Here is a 22035-nt window from a genome sequence, read left to right as displayed (position 1 = left end):
AGCTTCCTGGCTGTGTCCCCCACGGCCCACCCTTGCACTGGATGCCAGAAAAGGTAGGGTCAGTATATGCCTTTCTTCCAGCAAAGGTCCAGATCCACAGGCAGCTTATGTATTCACTTCAGTCCTTGCTTCAACTAACTTCTTCTAGTGTCATTTTCCTTTGATTTCATTTTTTTTATCCTCTTAGGTGAGAGTTTATCTTTTCTTAGCATAGTGTATAGATTTGAAACGCTACCTTAAATGATTTATGAAAGTGAGGGTGAGAGTTTTGAGAACAGCGAAGGCCTTGACCTTTCATTGTTACATGTCCTTCTAGCCCAGGGACCCTTGTGTACTTTAAGCTGCCCCAATATGCAGTCAGACTGCACTCAAGATTCGCGCACCATTCCCTCTACAGGGTTTTTCTTTACTGATACAATGATATTTTACCACCTTCCTCAGGGAGGCCATGAAACATGGCTGCTGTTGCAGATCACTTGTGCTGTGCTCTTTGAGCATGTAAATTTTCATATAAAATTTAAACCTTCTTGGAAGTATTAGATTCTGTGAGCTTAATGTTTTTGATGACTCATATTGTCCCTCAGTTTCTTGGGTGATTTAGTAAAAGATCTGAACTCGTCTCTGAAATGAATATACTCATTTAATTAAAAAAATGAAATGTTTACATAATTATGTTGATAGGAGTTGACAGTAAAGCAGAAATTCTGAGAAATGCTAGTACTAAATATTGTCAGTAAACTCATTTCTTCATTGTCTGAAAATACTTCTTACTAAAATGGCATAGCAGAGATTCAGTATATCCCATGAGTCACTTTACCATTCACACTTTTTGAAAAACTAAGAGGAATGTGGGAAAATCATTTTGATTACGTTATCATTCATTCACTCATCCACTTATTCCTGTTGTCAATAACTACTCTGTACCCTGCACTATTCTAGGTATTGAAGATACAGTGATGAAAATTCAAAACCCCTGCCGTTGTGGAACTTATATTCTAGTCAGGGGAGACAGATAATAAACACTAATGAATTCATATACCACCAAATGAGATAATTTCAGATGGTTTTGGATGCCATGAAGAAAAAGAGGTGACTAACTGTGGTGACGACTTTGGTTAGAGGAATCAGGACAGGCCCATGACCTTTGATACGAGACCTGAACGATGAGAGGGAACCAGCCACACCAAGATCTGGAGAAAGAATCCTCCAAGCAAAGAGAACAGCTAGTGCAAAGGATCTGAGATGAGAACAAGTTTGCACACTCAGGGTCCAGGGAGAAGTCCAGCATGCTTTGAGCACGGAGATGTCAGAAGTGGTGGACCAGGTAGATAAGAGGCAGGCAGAGGACAGGTCACTTGGGGTTGATTAGCTGTGCATGTCTATCTGTCGGGACCTTGAAAAAGTCATCTAACATGTCTTGGTCTCAGTTTCCAGAAGCAATTGGGGAGGATGAAAGCTCCTTCATAGGCTTGTTTGTGAAGATTTTGCCTGTTAATCAATGGTAAGTGCTCGGGAGAATGCCTGGCACTTAGTAAGAACTATGTGTGTTATCTATTATTGTTATGTATATATGCATGGTACAATTTTCATCTAGCTAACAGTTTATTGTTCTGATAGACTTTTCAAGCAAGTATAGATCTTAGTAATCATATCAAATCTTGACATTTTACAGATGAGGCTTCAGCTCAGAGAGGTCAAATGGCTACCCAGGTTCCCACAACTAGTAAGTAAATGTTTAGACTAGAATCTTGGTCTTTTGACTCTCAAGCCAAGAGCATTCACTATTAGATGGTGTTGGCCTTTAGTTACCAACCTAATGGCGTAGAATTATTTTCCTTAGTGTTTGCCTTATAGGATTATATTTAGAAAAGTATAATTGAACCTGACTTTTTTTTTTTTTTTTTTGTAGAGATTGAGATAGTTACCATGTTGGTAGTGAATTTATAAGCTAATGATTTACTGATAATTAAAAGACCTTTGGAAGTAATTTGAATTTCAGATTATTCTATTTTAACTAACAGATTAGCCACAGATTCAAATATCCCATTTGTAGCTTTAGCATTTACACTTTTTGGGTAAGGTGGATCTAGGAAAATAATTTCATGTCATTCATTCATCCCCTCAACAACTCCTCTGTGCTCTGTACCCAATACGAAGTGCCTACCCTCATGGAATTTGTACTCTAGTCAGAGAAGCAGATAATAAATGCATGAATAAACTAACACATGACTAAAAAAGGCAATTTCAGAGAAGTCCCCCAAAATATTTGAAAATAGGGAAATCAAGTAATCAGTGATTTTTCATTATGATAGATAAGACTGTTATCACTAAAATTAGAAGACCTAATCACACTTTAAATGATTAACTCATTTTAAAAAGTTATTTTTCAAGCCTCAGTTCTCTAGCCTCACTACCTACCAATAAACAAATTAATGGTTTACATGAATTCAAATGCAGTTATGTACATGGTATTATTGAACAGTGAGATTTAAATTAATATGTAGCACAGTCATTGTTAAAGCATTAATATATAGGGCTAAGTTTATTTTACCCAAAATGTGTGATTTGGTGGCTTGGAAAAATTTTTAATTTTAACTTGTCTCTTTCTACAACTTTATAAGTTTTCCTAGGCATAGGCAAATTTGTTCCTGGGATAGTTTTTTCTTTGTTTTTCTCTTTATAGGAAATCCCTTACCTAGGAAAGGTTTTGTTCCAAAAGTTTACTTGTAAACCATTTTGAACTAGATTGCCGTAGAACCGGGCTTAACATGGTGGTTAGTTTCAAATGCCAGTTCACAGAAGTTTATTTCCCCGTTCTTGAAGCTGAGTGGTTGTAGTTATGGCGCTTCCTTGAGCTCTGACCCAATTTGGTTTGGAAGGAGTAAACAGAGGATGCATACTTTTCTCCTCTGAACTCAGAACTGGAGCCAGTCCGTCCCTCGAAGCTGATGAGCTCTCCCCTTTGCACCTTCCTTGCTTCCTTTCTGCACCCCTGTCTCCCCATGGCACCCTTCTCTTTAGGCCCTTATAAAGTTATAAGTGTTTTTTTCCCCAGTAAAAACTGTGTTCCTTATTCTCTGTTTTCCATTTTATTGGAATAATACCAAAATTGACAATGAGGTACACGAAATGAATATGTGATTTTCAAGATACCGAACAGATATTTCACATTGTTGAAATGATTTCTTTTAAAGTTTGTTCAGATACCTGTTTTTAGGGTTCAATAACTTATTTTCTCAGCGTCACCTCCCTTTGCCCCCTAACAACACCCCCTGTTCAGTCAGGGCTGCAGCTGACTGGTCCTCAGATGTTCACGGAATGTCCTCGTTTCTCGCTTTGAGAGGGTAAATGGGATTTGAAAATCTATGAGATTTCACTCAAGGCAAGCTTAGTCCTGTAAGGAAAGGCTGAAAAATTATAGCAATATTATCCAATTAGTTTGGGTTCACCCTGCTGTTGGCATCTGCTTTGTTCTCTGTATCGTCTTTGTGCACTTTGCTGTCACTTTAGAGAAATATACTACACAGAATCCTAGCCTAAGCAAACAGCAAACGGAAGCAGTGAGTTTGTCCCACGCCACTCTAAAGACAGTACATAGGTCTGCTGCCTGCCAAAAATAGATATAGTTTACAGTATGTTCAACTCCATGGCTCATATTTTTTCATTTCCTCTTCCCAGACAAATAAATGGGGAGAAAGAGAAAAATTACTCCCATAAAAAGTACATTTTCCCCTCTCTGTTCAGTTATGGAGGGACATCTATAAACACAGGCGTAGAGCCCAGAGGAAAGGAGATATTTTCGAAATGTTGTCTGATAGTCACTTTAGCTTCCAAATAAAAATTGTTTGAAAATACATTTAGGACATACAAGCAGAAATATTGACATATGGTATGCGATATTTGGCTGAGTTCGTGGATGATACATGAGCCTGCCTGAAGGAGATTTGCTGGTAATTGTACAACCTAGGAAGGGACTGATTGTCAGAAACATAGACATTTAGGGATCTATGGAAACTTACTGGTCATGTAGGAGAATTTATTTGGTGATTAAAGGAATGTAACATACAAAATATGAGTAAAACTGATGAGACTTTTTAGAAATAGCTGAACTGTTCAGTTTTTGTTTTTGCAATTTCCAAAAGATGCTATTTGCTGGGCCCTAGGTAGCCACTGCAAAAATGTGCCCTTTGTCAATATCTACTGTTGAATTCTGCTTTCCAGGCTATTTAGGGTATAGCATTTATTTGTTCATTGCAATTTTACCTCTAAAGCATAAGTCATATATGCTTGTAGCATGTTTAAATTTGTAAGGCAAATAGATTTATGAGAGAGAGCAAGATTTGCAGCAAAACCTGCTCAAACCTGTATTTACTTGGAAAGTAGAGTTTCGAATAGATAGTACAGTTTATTGGAATGCACGTTGGATTAAACTCAGGTAACTTTGTTTCTATTTCTACTTTTGCCATCGATTTTATGAGTTTATATAAGTGACTTAATCATTCTTGGATTTATTTATATATCTCTAAATGGGAAGATTGTCTAGTTGAGTTTCAAGGTTTCTTCCTTTTCTAAATATCCAATGAATCCCACTGGGTAATTATCTGGATTACAAAAACCCTTTTATATGCCCAGAGTAGTGGCTGAAATATCTACAAAATTATATAGAAAGAAAATGTCTAAATCATTGATTTTTTTAACAATTATTTTTACATGATCTGTGGCATGTTCTTATACTTATGATTTTGGAGTCAGGAAAAAAGATATCACCCTCCTATTGTATGCACACTAGTGATAAATCCTTGAGGGGCCATCTTCATCTAGCCGCTCCCTAGCCACCTGTATCATTGTCAGAAAACAAGATGATATGTACAAATAAGGAAAATAAAGAGAGCTTAATGAACTTAAGGGGCTAGTTGGAAGTTGTATCAGAGTTCAGGATAGCTTAAAAGGAAGAGCAAAAATCTTTGAGATAGGCAAGAGCAGGGAGACATTAACACATTTAGGCCCACAGGGCAAAGGAAAAGAGTGGACGTTGGAATCTCTAGAGAGACTTGTAGGTAGCTGCAGCTGCAGGAGAGGGCCTCTGACCAGAACTCCGGGCTTCAGTGGAGAAACCTGGCCACTTTCCAGCAAGAAGGGAGTTAGAGGAGAGAATCAATACACTAATCTCTTTCTCCACTGACTCTCCAGTCTCTTGCTTAGTGTCTACCATTGGCCAAACTCAAGTAGAAGTCAGAAGCCAGGAGAGCCAGAGGGATGCAGTCTGGTCAGATCAGCCTCCAAATGTCCTTAACATGATAGAAAAGGATCAAGAGTGGTTCTAGAGGGGCAAATAAAGAATATCAAGTACATCCATCATTTTCATACTGTAGATATGTTTTCTTTATCCTGTAAGTGTAGTTGTAGTTATTTTGGCATGATTAATTTTAATGGGAAAAGTCAATTCCTAATTTGACCTAGACTTGGGTATTTGTCACTATATTGCTGTTATGATAATATTATTACTAGGACCCCAACTGACTGTATCACTGATTTAGTTAAACCCTTTGAAGAGATAGGTAGTGTGACCAGACTTAGGAGGGGACCAGAAACTATCAAGGTCTGTTTTTATACATTGTTGGATTCAGTTTGCTGATTTGTATGTGTGAGAGTGAGGGCTTTTAAATCTAAATTTATGAGAGAGATTGGTCTGTAATTTTCTTTTTTTGTACTGTCTTTGTCTCATTTTCGTATTGGGCAATACTGGCCCCATCACATTAGTTGGGAAGGGTTTCCTATTCTTTTATTTTCTTGAAGAGATTGGGTACATTTGATCTTAATTCTTTAAATGTTTGTTAGATTTCTCCAGTAAAGCCATCTGGGATTGAAGAATTCATTTTCAGAAGTTTTATATTACAGTTTCAATGTCATTAAAGGTTATAGGACTGTTTACACGATCTAATTCTTCTTGGTTGAGTTGTGGTAATTTGTGAATTTTGAGGAACTGTTCATTTCTTCTAAGTTATCAACTCCATGAGTATAACATTGTTTATAGTATTCTCTTGCTAACTTTTATAATAACTGTAGGATCTGTAGTGATATCCCCTATTTCATTCTTAATATTAGTTGTTTGTGTCTTCTTTCTTTTTGTCAGTCTTGCTAGAATTTTATCAATTGTATTGATTTTTTTCAAAGAGACAGCTTTTTGTTTTATTGATTTTTCTGTTGTTTTCCTATTTTCAGTTTCACTGATTTCTACTATTTTTATTATTTCCTTCTTTCTTGTGTTGGCTTTATTTCACCCTTCTTTTTCTAGTTTCTTGAGGTATGAAATTTTATTATTGATTTCAGACCTTGCCTTATTTCTGATGGATGTAAGCATTCACTGCTAAAAATTTCCCTCTCAGCACTGCTTTAGCTACATCTCACATATTTTGTTATGTTGTGCTTTGTTTTCATTAAGTTCTGGGTATTTTTAAATTCCATTGAGATTTCCTTTGTGACTTGTAGATTATTTACAAATGTGTTGTTTAATTTACATGTTTAGAGATTTTCTTATTGTCCTTATGTTATTGATTTGTTTGTTTGTTTGTTTTCCATTATACTCAGAGAACACACTGTATGGTTTCAGTACACACTGTATGGTTTCAATACTTTCAAATTTGTTGAGCTTTGTTTTACGGCTCAGAATATGGTCTATCTTGGTGAATGTTCTTGGGCACTTGGGAAAAAACATGTATTTTGCCATTGTTGGGGGAGTGTTCTATATGTGTCATTTAGGTCCTGTTTGATTGTGTTGTTCAGATCTTCAGTATCCTTGCTGATTTTCTGTTTAGTAGTTCTCTCAGTTTCTGAGAGGGATGTTGAAGTTCCTAATTATAATTGCAGATTTATTTATTTCTCCTTTCAGTTCTGTCATTTTCTGCTTCATGTATTTTGAGACTGTGTTGTTTGATGTATACATATTTAGGGTTATTATGTATTCCTGCTGCATTGATTCTTTTATCATTATGTAATACCCTTATGTTCCTCTTTGTTTCCAGAAATTGTCTTTGGTTTGAATATTCTTTATCTGATATAAATGTATCTTTTTTTCCTTTTATTTTCAACATACCCATGTCATTAGTGAGTTTCTTTGAAACAACATATAGTGCCTCATTTTTTTATCACTCTGCCAATCTCTGTCTTTTGATTGATATATTTAGACCATTTATATTTTAGGTAATTAATGATATATTAATGCTTAAGTCTGACATTTTATTATTTGCTTTCTGTTTGTTCTTCTGGTTCTTGTTTCTCTGTTTCTCTTTTCTTCACTTTTTGTGTTGCTTGAATAGTTTTAGGATTCCATTTTAGTCTATTTCAAATGTTTTTGAGTGTCTTTATTCTATGAGTCTATCTATCTGTCTATCCATCTGTCAATCATCTATCTATCTATGATTTATCACAGCCTGTTGGCATCAGTATTTTACATCCTTTAGTGAAGTGTGGAAACTTCTTTCCATTTAGGGTCTTCCACACTTTTAAATACCATTCTCATGAGTATCAGATGGTATAATTTTTGTTATAATCATTAAATATGACTTATAAATGTCATGAGGAAAAGGACAGTCTGTTTATATATGCAGTTCTTTCCATTGTTCTTTCTTTTCTCCTAAAGTTCCGAGAGTCTTTCCTCTGTTATTCCCTTTCTGTGTGAAGACTTTCTTTAGCAACTTTTTTACGAATAGATCTGCTAGTGACAAATTCTTTTAGTTTTTCCTTCATCTGAGAATGCTCTTATTTCCCCTTCATTCCTAAAGGAAAATTTAGCTAGATAAAGAATTTTGTGATAGAAAGTTCTTTTCTTTCAGGACTTATGACTTTCGTATAGCCTCCAGAGTTTCATAAGGGAAATCCACTGACATCTGAGTTGATGTTTCCCTCTAGTTAATGCATTATTTCTCCGTGGCTGCTTTCAAGATTTTTCCTTTGTCTTTCATTTTCTGAAATATAATTATGATGTGTCTTGGTGTGGATTTCTTTGGGTTTATCCTATTTCGAGTTGCTGAGCTTTTTCAATCTGCAGGTTTGTATCTTTTCCCACATTTAGGAAGTTGTCAGCCATTATTTCTTTGAGTAGTCTTTCACACCCATTTTCCTTCTCTTTTTTTTTCCTGGGAATGTGATGAGATGAATGTTGGATTTTTTTGTTGTTCTCTCACAGGTTACTGGGGCTCTATTCATTTTTTTTTCAGTCTGTATTCTCTCTATTGTTCAGATTACATGAATTGTATTAATCAATCCTGAAATTCACTAATTCTTATCCTCTGTCATCTCTGCTCTGTGAGTTGTTTCTTTGTTATTTTACCTTTCATTTATATAATTTCCATTTGGTTCTTTTTTAAATAACTTCTATTTCATTGACAAGATTTTTTTTAGTTATTTCAAGAGAATTTGTAATTTATCTTGAAGTGTTTTTATCATGGCTGCTTGAAAACTTTTGTCAGATAATTACATCTGATTAATTTCAGTGTTGGCATTGGTTGCTTGTCTTTTCTTAGTCAAGTTTTCATTTTCTTGGTTCTTGGTATGACAGGTCATTTTCAGTTGTTGCCTGGATATTTTGTCTTACGTTAGAGGACTCTGGCATCCTATTTAAATCTTGTTTTTACTAGAAAGTCACCCTGTTTAGATTTATCATGGAGTTCCTGACTTAGTTTGTGGGCTGTGGTTCCATTAACAGTTTAGTTTTAAAGCCTTTGCCATGTTATTTTGGCCTGTTTGACTTACCTAATGCTGCTTGGGCTCCCACTGGTCTCTGATGGTGTGTATGAGGAAGCAAAAGGGGTTTCCCCAGCGTAGGCCACCAGGTGTCTCTAGGTGAAAGAAGGCAGTCCAGGGCCTTTAGGAAAAAGGGGCTTCCTGAGCCAGACTTGTTGTGGCAGGATCCCCCTACTAGTGCCTCCCAGCTGCCCCAGTGATTCTGGGCAGAGGCAGGAAGTTTTAGGCTCTTGGAGACAAAGAGACTTTCCAGGCTCTGCTGGCTGTGTGGTTGGGTCCCTCCTGTGGTTCTACCCGCCTACCCTTCTTTCCCTAGTGCAAAAGGGAGTTTCAGGCTTCTGGAGGCTTCCCTGGCCAGGTACTTGTTCTGACAGGATCTTCCCTGCTGTGGGGGACCAAGAGTGCTTCCCAGGTTGGCCTGCTTGTGGTGGTGGGATTGCCTTACAGGTGAGCCACAGGCATTGGGAGCAAAGAGGCTTCCAGAATCCAGTTGCTTATATGGTGTCTCTTGCTGTGCTGTGTGGCAGCCTTGGAGTCTCCCCCAGGAGACTTCTTCCCATCCATCCCCCTTGCTGATTTGGCTCAGCTCACCTGCTGTTCCTTCATCTTCTTTCCTGGGGAGGAATGGCCCTACTCAGGCTGCCTTCTGATGCTAGGTTGGAGGTTAGGAAATGCTGGGCCTGGATTGCCTTCTTCTGTTGGGTGCTGCTGTGTTCCTCCTCCAGTCTTCAGGTCCCAAACTAGTTCACCACCTTCTTACCAACTCTCAAAGGTCTCCTTTAGTGGCCTCTTGTTATTTCCAGCATGAAGAGTGGGTACAAACAGATCCAGGCCATCTTGTCTGGACCACAAGCCCAAGGTCCGTTTTATACCTAGGGAAGACATTTCAGTGAAGGAAGTTGTGGAGGAAAGTGGAAAAGACTCCACAGTAGGCAGGAGATAAAAGTCATGGAGCCCTTTTTCTTTGGAAGTCATGGGAAGCTGAGAAAGTACTCTAGGTCAGGGGTCCCCAACCCCTGGGCTGTGGACTAGTATCGGTTCATCTGCTGCTCCCCATCGCTCACATTACCACATGAACCATCCTCACCCCCCTAACCATTCTGGAAAAATTGTCTTCCACAAAACCAGTCCCCGGTGCCAGAAAGTTTGGGGACTGTTGCTCTAGGTGATACACACGTTCAGCTCTGATTGAGAACACTTTCTGTTACAGCCAACTGTAAGTCTTCTTAATTTCTTCATTAATTCTCTTTACAAATGGATATGTATAATGATACCCATACTACATTTTGTTTCTTCTTGTAGGCCATTGCTGTGCTTTTGGCATGACTTGAGATTTAAACCCTTGAAGAAATCTATTGTAGAATTTGGATTATTTAGCAGTAGATGAATTGATGGAATAATAAAAGGGCTAATGGTGATTACTTGATTGAGCTTACAAAATTTTATATATGCATATGAAAAGAGATATTCACATATAATTTTATTCCCAGTCCCTTGTGGTATTCTGAGAGCTTTGATTGAAATTGTATGTAAAAGAAATTATTTTATTATGATAGTTAAACAACTGTGGTATAATTATATGTGTGCATACAGAATCCATTAGTCCAGTGGCTTTAAAAGTGAGTGTCAGATTGGTTCAAGATGGCGGAGTAGAAGGACATGTGCTCCCTCCCTTGTACGAGAGCACCGGAATCACAACTAACTGCTGAAAAGTCATTGACAGGAAGACACTGGAACTCACCAAAAAAGATACCACACACCAAAGACAAAGGAGAAGTCACAATGAGATGGTAGGAGGGGCGCAATCACAATAAAATCAAATCCCATGACCACTGGGTGGGTGACTCACAAACTGGAGAACAGTTATACCACAGAAGTCCACCCACTGGAGTGAAGGTTCTGAGCCCAATGTCAGGCTTCACAACCTGGGGGTCTGGCAACAAGAGGAGGAATTCTCAGAGAATCAGGCTTTGAAGGCTAGTGGGATTTGATTGCAGGACTTCAAGAGGACTGGGAGAAACAGAGACTCCACTCCTGGAGGGCACACACAAAGTAGTAGGCGCATCAGGACCCAGGGGCAGGAGAAGTGACCCCAGGGGAGACTGAACCAGACCTACCTGCTAGTGTTGGAGGGTCTCCTGCAGAGGCGGGGGGGGGGTGGCTATGGCTCACTGTGGGGACAAAGACAGTGGCAGCAGAAGTTCTGGGAAGTCCTCCTTGGCATGAGCCCTCCCAGAGTCCACCATTAGCCCCACCAAAGAGCCTGTAGCCTCCAGTGCTGGATCACCTCAGGCCAAACAACCAACAGGGAGGGAATTCAGCCCCACCCATCAGCAGACAAGCAGATTAAAGTTTTACTGAGGTCTGCCCACCAGAGCAACACCCAGCTCTACCCACCACCAGTCCCTCCCATCAGGAAACTTGCACCAGCCTCTTAGATAGCGTCATCCACCAGAGGGCAGATAGCAGAAGCAAGAAGAACTATAGTCCTGCAGCCTGTGGAACGGAAACCACATTCACAGAAAGACAGACAAAATGAAAAGGCAGAGGGCTATGTACCAGATGAAGGAACAAGATAAAACCCCAGAAAAACAATTAAATGAAGTGGAGATAGGCAACCTTCCAGAAAAAGAATTCAGAATAATGATAGTGAAGATGATCCAGGACCTCGGAAAAAGAATGGAGACAAAGATCGAGAAGATGCAAGAAATGTTTATCAAAGACCTAGGAGAATTAAAGAACAAACAAACAGAGGTGAACAATATAATAACTGAAATGAAAAATACACTAGAAGGAATCAGTAGCAGAATAACTGAGGCAGAAGAACAGGTAAGTGACCTGGAAGACAGAATGGTGGAATTCACTGCTGTGGAACAGAATAAAGAAAAAAGAATGAAAAGAAATGAAGACAGCCTAAGAGACCTCTGGGACAACATTAAACGCATCAATGTTCGCATTATAGGGGTCCCAGATGGAGAAGAGAAAGAGAAAGGACCCAAGAAAATATTTGAAGACATGATAGTTGAAAACTTCCCTAACATGGGAAAGGAAATAACCACCCAAGTCCAGGAAGTACAGAGAGTCCCAGGCAGGATAAACCCAAGGAGACACATGCCAAGACACATAGTAATCAAACTGACAAAATTTAAAGACAAAGAAAAATTATTAAAAGCAACAAGGGAAAAACAATAAATAACATACAAGGGAACTCCCATAAGGTTAACAGCTGATTTCTCAGCAGAAACTCTACAAGCCAGAAGGGAGTGGTATGATATATTTAAAGTGATGAAAGGAAAGAATCTACAACCAAGATTACTCTACCCAGCAAGGATCTCATTCAGATTCGACAGAGAAATCAAAAGCTTTACAGACAAGCAAAAGCTAAGAGAATTCAGCACCACCAAACCAGCTCTACAACTAATGCTAAAGGAACTTCTCTAAGAGGGAAACACAAGAGAAGAAAAGGACCTACCAAAACAGCCCAAAACAATTAAGAAAATGGTAATAGGAACATACATATCGATCATTACCTTAAATGTGAATGGATTAAATGCTCCAACCAAGAGACACAGGCTCGCTGAATGGATACAAAAACAAGACCCATATATATGCTGTCTACAAGAGACCCACTTGAGACCTAGAGAGACATACAGACTGGAAGTAAGGGGATGGAAAAAGATATTCCATGCAAATGGAAATCCAAAGAAAGCTGGAGTGGCAATTCTCATATCAGACAAAATAGACCTTAAAATAAAGAACGTTACAAGAGACAAGGAAGGACACTACATAATGATCAAGGGATCAATCCAAGAAGAAGGTATAACAATTATAAATATATATGCACCCAACATAGAAGCACCTCAGTATATAAGGCAACTGCTAACAGCTATAAAAGAGGAAATCGACAGTAACACAATAATAGTGGGAGACTTTAACACCTCATGCCAATGGACAGATCATCCAGACAGAAAATTAATAAGGAAACACAAGCTTTAAATGACACAATAGACCAGGTAGATTTGATATTTATAGGACATTCCATCTGTAAACAGCAGATTACAGATTACACTTTGTTCTCAAGTGTACATGGAACACTCTCCAGGGTAAATCATATCTTGGATCACAAATCAAGCCTCAGTACATTTAAGAAAACTGAAATCATATCAAGCATCTTTTCCGACCACAATGCTATGAGATTAGAAATAAATTAGTGAAAAAAACGTAAAAAACACAAACACATGGAGGCTAAACAATACACTACTTAATAACCAAGAGATCACTGAAGAAATCAAAGAGGAAATCAAAACATACCTAGAGACAAATGACAATGAAAACACGACGATCCAAAAGCTATGGGATGCAGCAAAAGCAGTTCTAAGAGGGAAGTTTATAGCAATACAATCCTACCTCAAGAAACAAGAAAAATCTCAAATAAACAATCTACCCTTACATCTAAAGGAACTAGAGAAAGAAGAACAAACAAAACCCAAAGTTAGTAGAAGGAACAAAATCATAAAGATCAGAGCAGAAATAAATGAAATAGAAACAAAGAAAACAGTAGCAAAGATCAATAAAACTAAAAGCTGGTTCCTTGAGAAGATAAACAAAATTGATAAACCTTTAGCCAGACTGCTCAAGAAAAAGAGGGAGAGGACTCAAATCAATAAAATTAGAAATGAAAAAGAAGTTACAACAGACACCGCAGAAGTACAAAGCATCATAGGAGACTGCTACAAGAAACTCTATGCCAATAAAATGGGCAACCTGGAAGAAATGGACAAATTCATAGAAAGGTATAACCTTCCAAGACTGAACCAGGAAGAAACAGAAAATATGAATAGACCAATCACAAGTAATGAAATTGAAACTGTGATTAAAAATCTTCCAGCAAACAAAAGTACAGGACCAGATAGCTTCACAGGTGAATTTTGTCAAACATTTAGAGAAGAGCTAACACGTATCCTTCTTAAACTCTTCCAAAAAATTGTAGAGGAAGGAAAACTGCCAAACTCATTCTACAAGGCCACCATCACCCTGATACCAAAACCAGACAAAGATACTACAAAAAAAGAAAATTATAGACAAATATCACTGATGAATATAGATGCAAATATCCTCAACAGAATACTAGCAAACAGAATCCAACAACACATTCAAAGGATCATACACCATGATCAAGTGGGATTTATCCCAGGGGTGCAAGGATTCTTCAGTATATGCAAATCAATCAGTGTGATACACCATATCAACAACTTGAAGAATAAAAACCATATGATATCTAAGTAGATGCAGAAAAAACTTTTGACAAAATTCAATACCCATTTATGATAAAAAAACTCTCCAGAAAGCGGACACAGAGGGAACCTACCTCAACATAATAAAGACCATATACGACAAACCCACAGCAAACATCATTCTCAGTGGTGAAAAACTGAAAGCATTTCCTCTAAGATCAGGAACAAGGCAAGGATGTCCATTCTCGCCATTATTATTCAGCATAGTTTTGGAAGTCCTAGCCATGGCAATCAGAGAAGAAAAAGAAATAAAAAGAATACAAATTGGAAAAGAAGAAGTAAAACTGTCACTGTTTGCAGATGACGTGATACTATACATAGATAATCCTAAAGAGGCCACCAGAAAGCTGCTAGAGCTAATCAATGAATTTGGTAAAGTTGCAGGATACAAAATGAATGTACAGAAATCTCTTGCATTCCTATACACTAACAACAAAAGATCAGAAAAAGAAATTAAGGAAACAGTCCCATTCACCACTGCAACAAAAGGAATGAAATACCTAGGGAAAAACCTACCTAAGGAGGTAAAAGACCTGTACCCAGAAAACTGTAAGACACTGATGAAAGGAATCAAAGATGATAAACAGATGGAGAGATATACCATGTTCTTGGATTGGAAGAATCAATATTGTAAAATGACTGTACTACCCAAAGCAATCTACAGATTCAGTGCAATCCCTATCAAATTACCAGTGGTATTTTTTACAGAACTAGTACAAAAAATCTTAAAATTTGTATGGAGAAACAAAAGACCCCGAATAGCCAAAGCAATCTTGAAGGAAAAAAATGGAGCTGGAGGAATCAGACTCCCTGACTTCAGACTGTGCTACAAAGCTACAGTAATCAAGACAATATGGTACTGGCACCAAAACAGACATATAAATCAATGGAACAGGATAGAAAGCCCAGAGATAAACCCACACACCTATGGTCAACTAATCTATGACAAATGAGGCAAGGATATACAATGGAGAAAAGACAGTCTCTTCAATATGTGGTGCTGGGAAAACTGGACAGCTACATGTAAAAGAATGAAATTAGAACACTCCCTAACACCATACACAAAAAATAAACTCAAAATGGATTAAAGACCTAAATGTAAGACCAGACACTGTAAAACTCTTAGAGGAAAACATAGGAAGAACACTCTTTGACATAAATCACAGCAAGATCTTTTTTGACTCACCTTCTAGAGTAGTGGAAATAAAAACAAAAATAAACAAATGGGGCCTAATGGAACTTAAAAGCTTTTGCACAGCAAAGGAAACTGTAAACAAGATGAAAAGACAACTCTTAGAATGGGAGAAAATATTTACAAGTGAATCAACGGACAAAGGATTAATCTCCAAAATATATAAACAGCTCATGTAGCTCAATATTAAAAAAAAAAATCCAATCAAAAAATGGGCAGAAGACCTAAATAGACATTTCTCCAAGAAGACATACAGATGGCCAAGAGGCACATGAAAAGCTGCTCAACATCACTAATTATTAGAGAAATGCAAATCAAAACTGCAATGAGTTATCACCTCACACCAGTTAGAATGGGCATCATCAGAAAATTTAGAAACAACAAATGCTGGAGAGGGTGTGGAGAAAAGGGGACCCTCTTGCAATGTTGGTGGGAATGTAAATTGATACAGCCACTATGGAGAACAGTATGGAGGACCTTAAAAAACTAAAAATAGAATTACCATATGACCCAGCAATCCTACTACTGGCCATATACCCAGAGAAAACCATAATTTAAAGACACATGCTCATTGCAGCACTGTTTACAATAGCCAGGTCACAGAAGCAACCTAAATGCCCATCGGCAGACGAATGGATAAAGAAGATGTGGTACATGTATATAATGGAATATTACTCAGCCATAAAAAGGAACGAAATTGGGTCATTTACAGAGCCGTGGATGGACCAAGAGACTGTCATACGGAGTGAAGTAAGTCAGAAAGAGAAAAACAAATATCGTATATTAACACATATATGTGGAATCCAGAAAAATGGTACAGATGAACTGGTTTGCAAGGCAGGAATAGAGACACAGATGTAGAGAACAAACGTAGGGACACCAAGGGGGGAAAACAGGGGTGGGGGGTGGTGGTGTTGGGATGAATTGGGAGATTGGGATTGACATATATACACTGATGTGTATAAAATAGGTAACTAATAAGAACCTGCTGTATAAAAAAATAAAATTAACTTGAAAAAGAAGTGAGTGTCCTCATCCTTTTGGGAAGAAGATATTAGTATTTCTGTTTCTATTTTTTTTTATCTTTCTGTTACTTAATTTATATTTTGTGTATATTTTTTAAATGTCACAGTGAATTAGAAGAGCAGTATATATATAATATTTTTACATTATGTAATTTTGGACACTGATAGTGTGTTGTAAAATGAAAATAATTTAGAGATTAGTCCTTCAGGAAACAGAAAATTATCAAAATCTGTTGCATAAAATGTTACTTAGTTTGGGGAAATTTACCCCAAATTATTTATAAAATCTTTCAATTCAAGTGACGAGAGGAAGAATGTTCAGAATATTCACGTTTGCATAGAGCCTCAGAGATGGAAACCTTTTTGAAGTTGTGCAGAAGAGGAAGAAGTCTGACTGGAAGAGGCAAAACTTGGATCTGGAGTGCAAGGGAGCACATTTGCATGATTTAACAGAGGAAATTGGCTGCTGCTGCCCTCAGTGGGTTCTAAGTTGTCTTTTTAGACCACTTCCCTTTCTTCACCTTTACTCCCTAAAACCCTTCCTCTGCTTTACTATTTCTTTTTCCATCGTACAGATCACCTGTTAACATACTATATAATGTATTTGTATTCATGTTTATTGTGTGTTGTCAGTCTTCCCCCCCAGCTAGAATATAAGTTCTATGAGGACAAGTGTCTGCCTGCTTTGTATATTGATGTAAACTAAGCACCAGCAATAGTGCCTGAGTCAAGTGGGAATTAAGTAAATATTTGTTCAGTGATCAGTAGCAGAGTACTCTGCTGGCCTATAGGTTTTAGGATTTAGTGGTTTTTATTAACAATTGTAACTAAACTCATCTGCAGTTAATGTTACAAGGTTAGGACACTTTTCTGTTGTCTTTATCAGCATAAACATAAACAACATTTGGAGATAAGGTTTTAGACCCAATATGCTAGCTAGAATGTACTTTTGAAAAAAACCAAAAAATATTAGTTGATTTGCTTTCTTTATCCAATATATAAAGTATATTTCTTTAAAAAACTTTACATATATTGGTGTGTATACACACACACATATAAGTCTTAGGTATACAGCATAATGATTATGTAATCATTATGCATATATAACATTGACATATAACATTATATTAGTTTCAGGTGTACAGTGTAATTATTTGATATATGTATATATTGCAAAGGGATCACCACAATAAGTCTAGTTAACGTCCGTCACTATATATAGTTACAAATTTTTTTTCCTGTGATGAGAACTTTTCAGATCTCTTAGCAACTTTCAAATATGCAATAAGTGTAGTCCTTTTTTGACTTAGTGCAGTTAAGTGGGACGAGTGGCTCTGAGTCTTAGAATCAAAGAATCATATTTAAGCAGTTGAGCTGAATAAAACTTCTCAGTGCTAATTCATATAGAGCTTTCTTGAAAACTCCACCCCCAATTAGGCCCACCTGGCTCCCATCACACTGGTATGGTGTGCAAGCGTGGATCTGTGTTTAAAACATATGGTATCTTTTCCACTTGTCCATGCATTTCTTTCTAAATGCCTTTCATTGCCTCATTTGTCTTTCTTGTCTTTACTATCCAAATAGGTTATAATTACAGCAGAAGATTTCTAAGTAGCTAGAGCCGCATCTGGCTGCCTACTGGGCATTTTGGAAAGAGGCTGGGGAGGAGTCATTCCAATATTAGAGTTTTATTTTCAGAGGATTAGAAAGCTTTTCAGTTTCAAGACTCCTTCAATATGAATATTATCTTAGGAGTGAGCACTTTTTAATTATTTATGTAATTAGTGATTAGCTGACCATCTGCTGAGAGGAAGACAAGGAAAGGACAGTAAACAAGGGTGGATTCACGCGAAAGGAATGAGAAACTCTTGGAGAAAGTGGACACATGTTGAAAGAGAACATTACTTATGTTTTGTTTAGGTTTTGGGTCGGGCTGGCTCTGTGAAGGAGTGGATTGTTTTCATTTTATTTCCATTCATCCACTATGCTTTACAATGCATGTCTTATTTAAGTGTTGAAAGTGACTAGTGACTTACTACTTGTTATCACTGGGCAGTGATGCTTTGGTTCTGGTATTTGATAGAGTCTAGCAGGGGCTCTTGAGTGTACTTATTTCTGTGATGTGCTATAGTAAGTTAACATTTTTTGATGACTTCTTATACAAAGTTGATGAAATACAGGAAAATAAAGTTCAGATGCTTTTGGACAGAACCTTAATTTATCTCCTGTCTTCTCTCTGACTTTCCAATCATTTATTTACTCATCCAGTCCCATGTTCTTGGATGCCTTTTTGACTCTTACGCCTGCCTCATTCCCTCTCTGTAGTCAAGCCTATTTCTTTCCCTATATCTCTCACATCCTCTGCTTCTTTTTACTTGGCAGATTTGATTTTTCTTTGATTTTCTTTTAGTGTCATAATATTCCAAGCTGTTTCTGGACTGCTGCTTTTTCTCCATCAGCCCCATACTCCCAGTACCCCTCAGACCAGGTTAATGTTTCTATTTTCCAATTCTGGACATACTGCCCTCTTGCACTAAAATTTCCTGGTTTCCTGTTGCCTTGTCGAATAAATACAAGCTCTCCAAATTGGCGTAAATGATCTTCCACAATACATAAACAATCCTTACAAGATTTTCCCCATAACAGTAATATATGTAGCATACAGTAATGTATATAGCACATAGTGGGAGCATAATAATGAGAGACATTACATGTCTGTTAAAAAAATGAGCATTTCTTGTGTTTCGGTCAAACTTGATTATTCACTGATACCTTATAATGCTATATGTATTAATATCTCAGTTCCTTTTGCCCAGGATATAGGAGATACTTATGATTCTAAATGAATTGACAGATATGCTGTCTTCCTGTTTTTGCATATCAACATCCCATCAACCTTTTACACCTCCATCATAAAGCCATCACAACTGTGTCACTCCAAAAAGCTTCCTGTTCTCACAACCAGATGTCTCCTAGCTGTACTTCAATTCACTGTAGCACTTTGTTTGGTGTCGCCTCTTATACTTACTTTTCTTTACTATATAATATAGTAATTTGCATGTTTATGTCACCCTCTCTTTCTCCACAGCTTGGAGCCAACTTCTGGAAAATAGAGATTTTTTTTTAAACCTCAGTTTAAGTCTTTGTTGTATCCATGACACGTGATTTACTAATCTGTGAGGTCAGTGAACTGTCAAGGGTTTTTCATTTGTTTGTTTCCGTTTGGTAACCTCTGCTACTATTCTTGCTATAGCAGGGTCTTTCTTCAAATGTAATCTTACATGGAAATCTGTAAAAGAGGAAAAAAATAGACTCACTCTCCTCACTCAGGGGAGTGATTGTTATATTCTTCCCAAATATCCTCTTTTCAGCTACCCCTTGCTGACTCTACAGAACACCTAGGGCTCTACTCAATATTGTCTGAAATCTACAGTATTCAGTTTATATGTCACGGTCAAGCAGGGAGAGGCCTTTCAATATCACCTCCTCCGTTGTTTATCTACAGCCTTAAATTTGTGCTTGGAATAAACTTTATAAGAGAAGAATACATGAAGATGTGTGTGGGCTAGTGGTGAATGTATGTTTCATACAATTGCATTGTCGCCGTTATTGCCAAATTTCCCCTCTGATAAATACCATCCTCTCTGTTGGAAATCTCTAGACATTGAAAGAAAGAAAGTTAAGTGGGTAACACAATAGAATTAGATGTTTGCAGCAATAAATGACTTAGAAAGAAAGTGCATACGCGTTTTTCCCATAGTCTTCTGCCTTTTGAAAGAAGAAAGCGGAAATACGAGAAAGCTGACATTTTGCATGCGTGCAGGAACAAAGGGAGAGATTGATAGATTGGTTTGGGGCAGAGTATTCTGTTGTGTTCTGAAAGGTTTGGGTCATCACAGCTAGAGGTAGGAGCAGGACTCAGACAAAAATAACCCTGGCTATGAGGGAAGAGGTTGGTTTTGCTGGACTGTGTCCCTATACGTGTATGAAAAGTTTCTTTGCATGACAGAAGAAAATTGCCTTGAGTTCTGATCTGAAGATGTGCCCAGTTTTGTTCATCTCTAGAACTATGGCAACTCAATTAGTAGCAGCAAAAGAATACTCCTCATACAAAGGACAATTTCAGAAAAAGAGGAGAGAAGAGGAAATGGAAGTAAAAGGAGAATATGAGGTGATATTTGCTCTTAGGGTATAAAAATTAAAGCATATGTATTTGGATCTTCACCAAATACAGTATTCTAATAGCATCTCATCCTTCACGACCTGTCTTTTACTCACTTTCCCTCTTCTGTATTTCCTGCCTTCCATCTTCTTCTTCTTTCATTCCTCTTCATTCTCCTTCCCTTCTACCGTTTTTATCTCATCTCTATCAGGATGTTGGATGAAATATTTCCCATTGACTGTTGCCTAAGAATTCCTGCTAAAGCCATAAAGATACTGCAAAACCAGCCTGGCAACACCACCGCCAGGAGAGCTGGCAAAGAGATTTACCCTCATCCCAGGTTGTTTTGAGGCAGTTGAACAAGCTGAGCTACCCTAATCCAGTCATGTCTCTCCAGTCTCACTAGAAACTAAGTCTATGAGGAGGGTTTTGCAATTCAGGCACCTAGTAGGGAATGTTTGTAAGGCCAGCTACCTAATGATTGACAAAGATAGTTACTCATGGTTCTGAAAGGAGGAAAGAATGGTATCTCACTCAGATTAATGTCTGTTTATGAATCCAGCTTTCTGATCTACTCTGTGTTCACCAGGTGGAGAATTGTCCAGAGACCCCAGAATGGGGTCAGATGCACACCAGTATTACTGCCATTCAGGTGTTTGGAGTGTCTATGACGCATGGCTTTCCTGTGGGTCAGCTAGTAAGCAGTTGACCTTAAGCCAATTAATTTTCTCCAGTAGGGTGCTTGCAGAGTGAGGGAAACAGACAGACTGTGGAGAATACTGCAGGTGGCTGAGCTGTGGGGTGCCAGAACATTTCCCTTGGTTAAAAAAAAAAACAACAACTATGCAGTGAGGTATCCCCAACTTGCAAATGTCCTGGAAAATCACACGGGTGCCCCACAAGAGAGACACTTGTCACTCAGGGGAATTCCAGATCAGTCCCTCTTGGCCATGGGACAGCTACAATAGCACCATGTAAGTCAGTGATGTCAGAGGTTTTCCATCTCGTCATCCTCTACCCCTTCCAACATGGCCAGAGGAAAGAAGATCCAGAGAGTAAGGGAGAAGAATCCTTGCAGAAACGGTCATATCTGCTTTCCCTGGTAGGTCCCCTGGGCCTCAGTAGGGGAGGGGGAAACATTGAATAGGCTGAATATGAGGTGGAGTTGAATCTTGACCGGACTGAACTTGTTAAACCCAGTGTGACCAGAACGTATGGAATGTGTGCAAGATGGTGCCAAGGAGATGGGGATGCAGTTGAGCTTGGCTGAAGACGGCCAGTGGAGGAGGGGGAAGCCAGTTCACGTTTGTATCTGCTGTGGCCTCAACCTTTGTGTCCCCCAGAAATTTCATATGTTGCAATCCTAACTCCCAAAGGTGATGGTGTTCGTGGGTGGGGCCTTTGGGAGGCGATTAAGTTATAAGGATGGAGCCTCATGAATGAGATTAGTGCTTTTATATATGAGAGCTCCCTAGTCCCTCCGCCCATGTGAGGATCCAGTAAGAAGTGTGCAACCGGAAGAGGGCCCCGCCTGACCACGCTGTTGAAATCGATTTCTGTTGTTTACAAATCTATGATATTTTGTTATAGCAGCCCAGAAGGACTAAGACGGTATCCTAA

The 22035-nt window shown here is 38.2% G+C and overlaps 1 protein-coding gene and 1 long non-coding RNA gene across 2 annotated transcripts in view; one reads left to right on the top strand and one right to left on the bottom strand.

Annotated features, from left to right (window-relative positions):
• The window catches only part of HDGFL1 (HDGF like 1), a 740887-nt gene that overhangs the window by 483594 nt on the left and 235258 nt on the right, over positions 1-22035 (top strand). The window lies entirely within an intron of this gene.
• LOC309607661 overlaps positions 1-22035 on the bottom strand; it is a 345875-nt gene that overhangs the window by 89845 nt on the left and 233995 nt on the right. The gene's annotated exons all lie outside the window — the stretch shown is intronic.

Source organism: Balaenoptera borealis (assembly GCF_965194805.1).
Source record: "Balaenoptera borealis genome assembly, chromosome: 12".
Lineage (NCBI taxonomy): Eukaryota > Metazoa > Chordata > Mammalia > Artiodactyla > Balaenopteridae > Balaenoptera > Balaenoptera borealis.
Note: the sequence above shows the minus strand (reverse complement) of the source record. Positions and strands in the feature narration are given on the sequence as shown.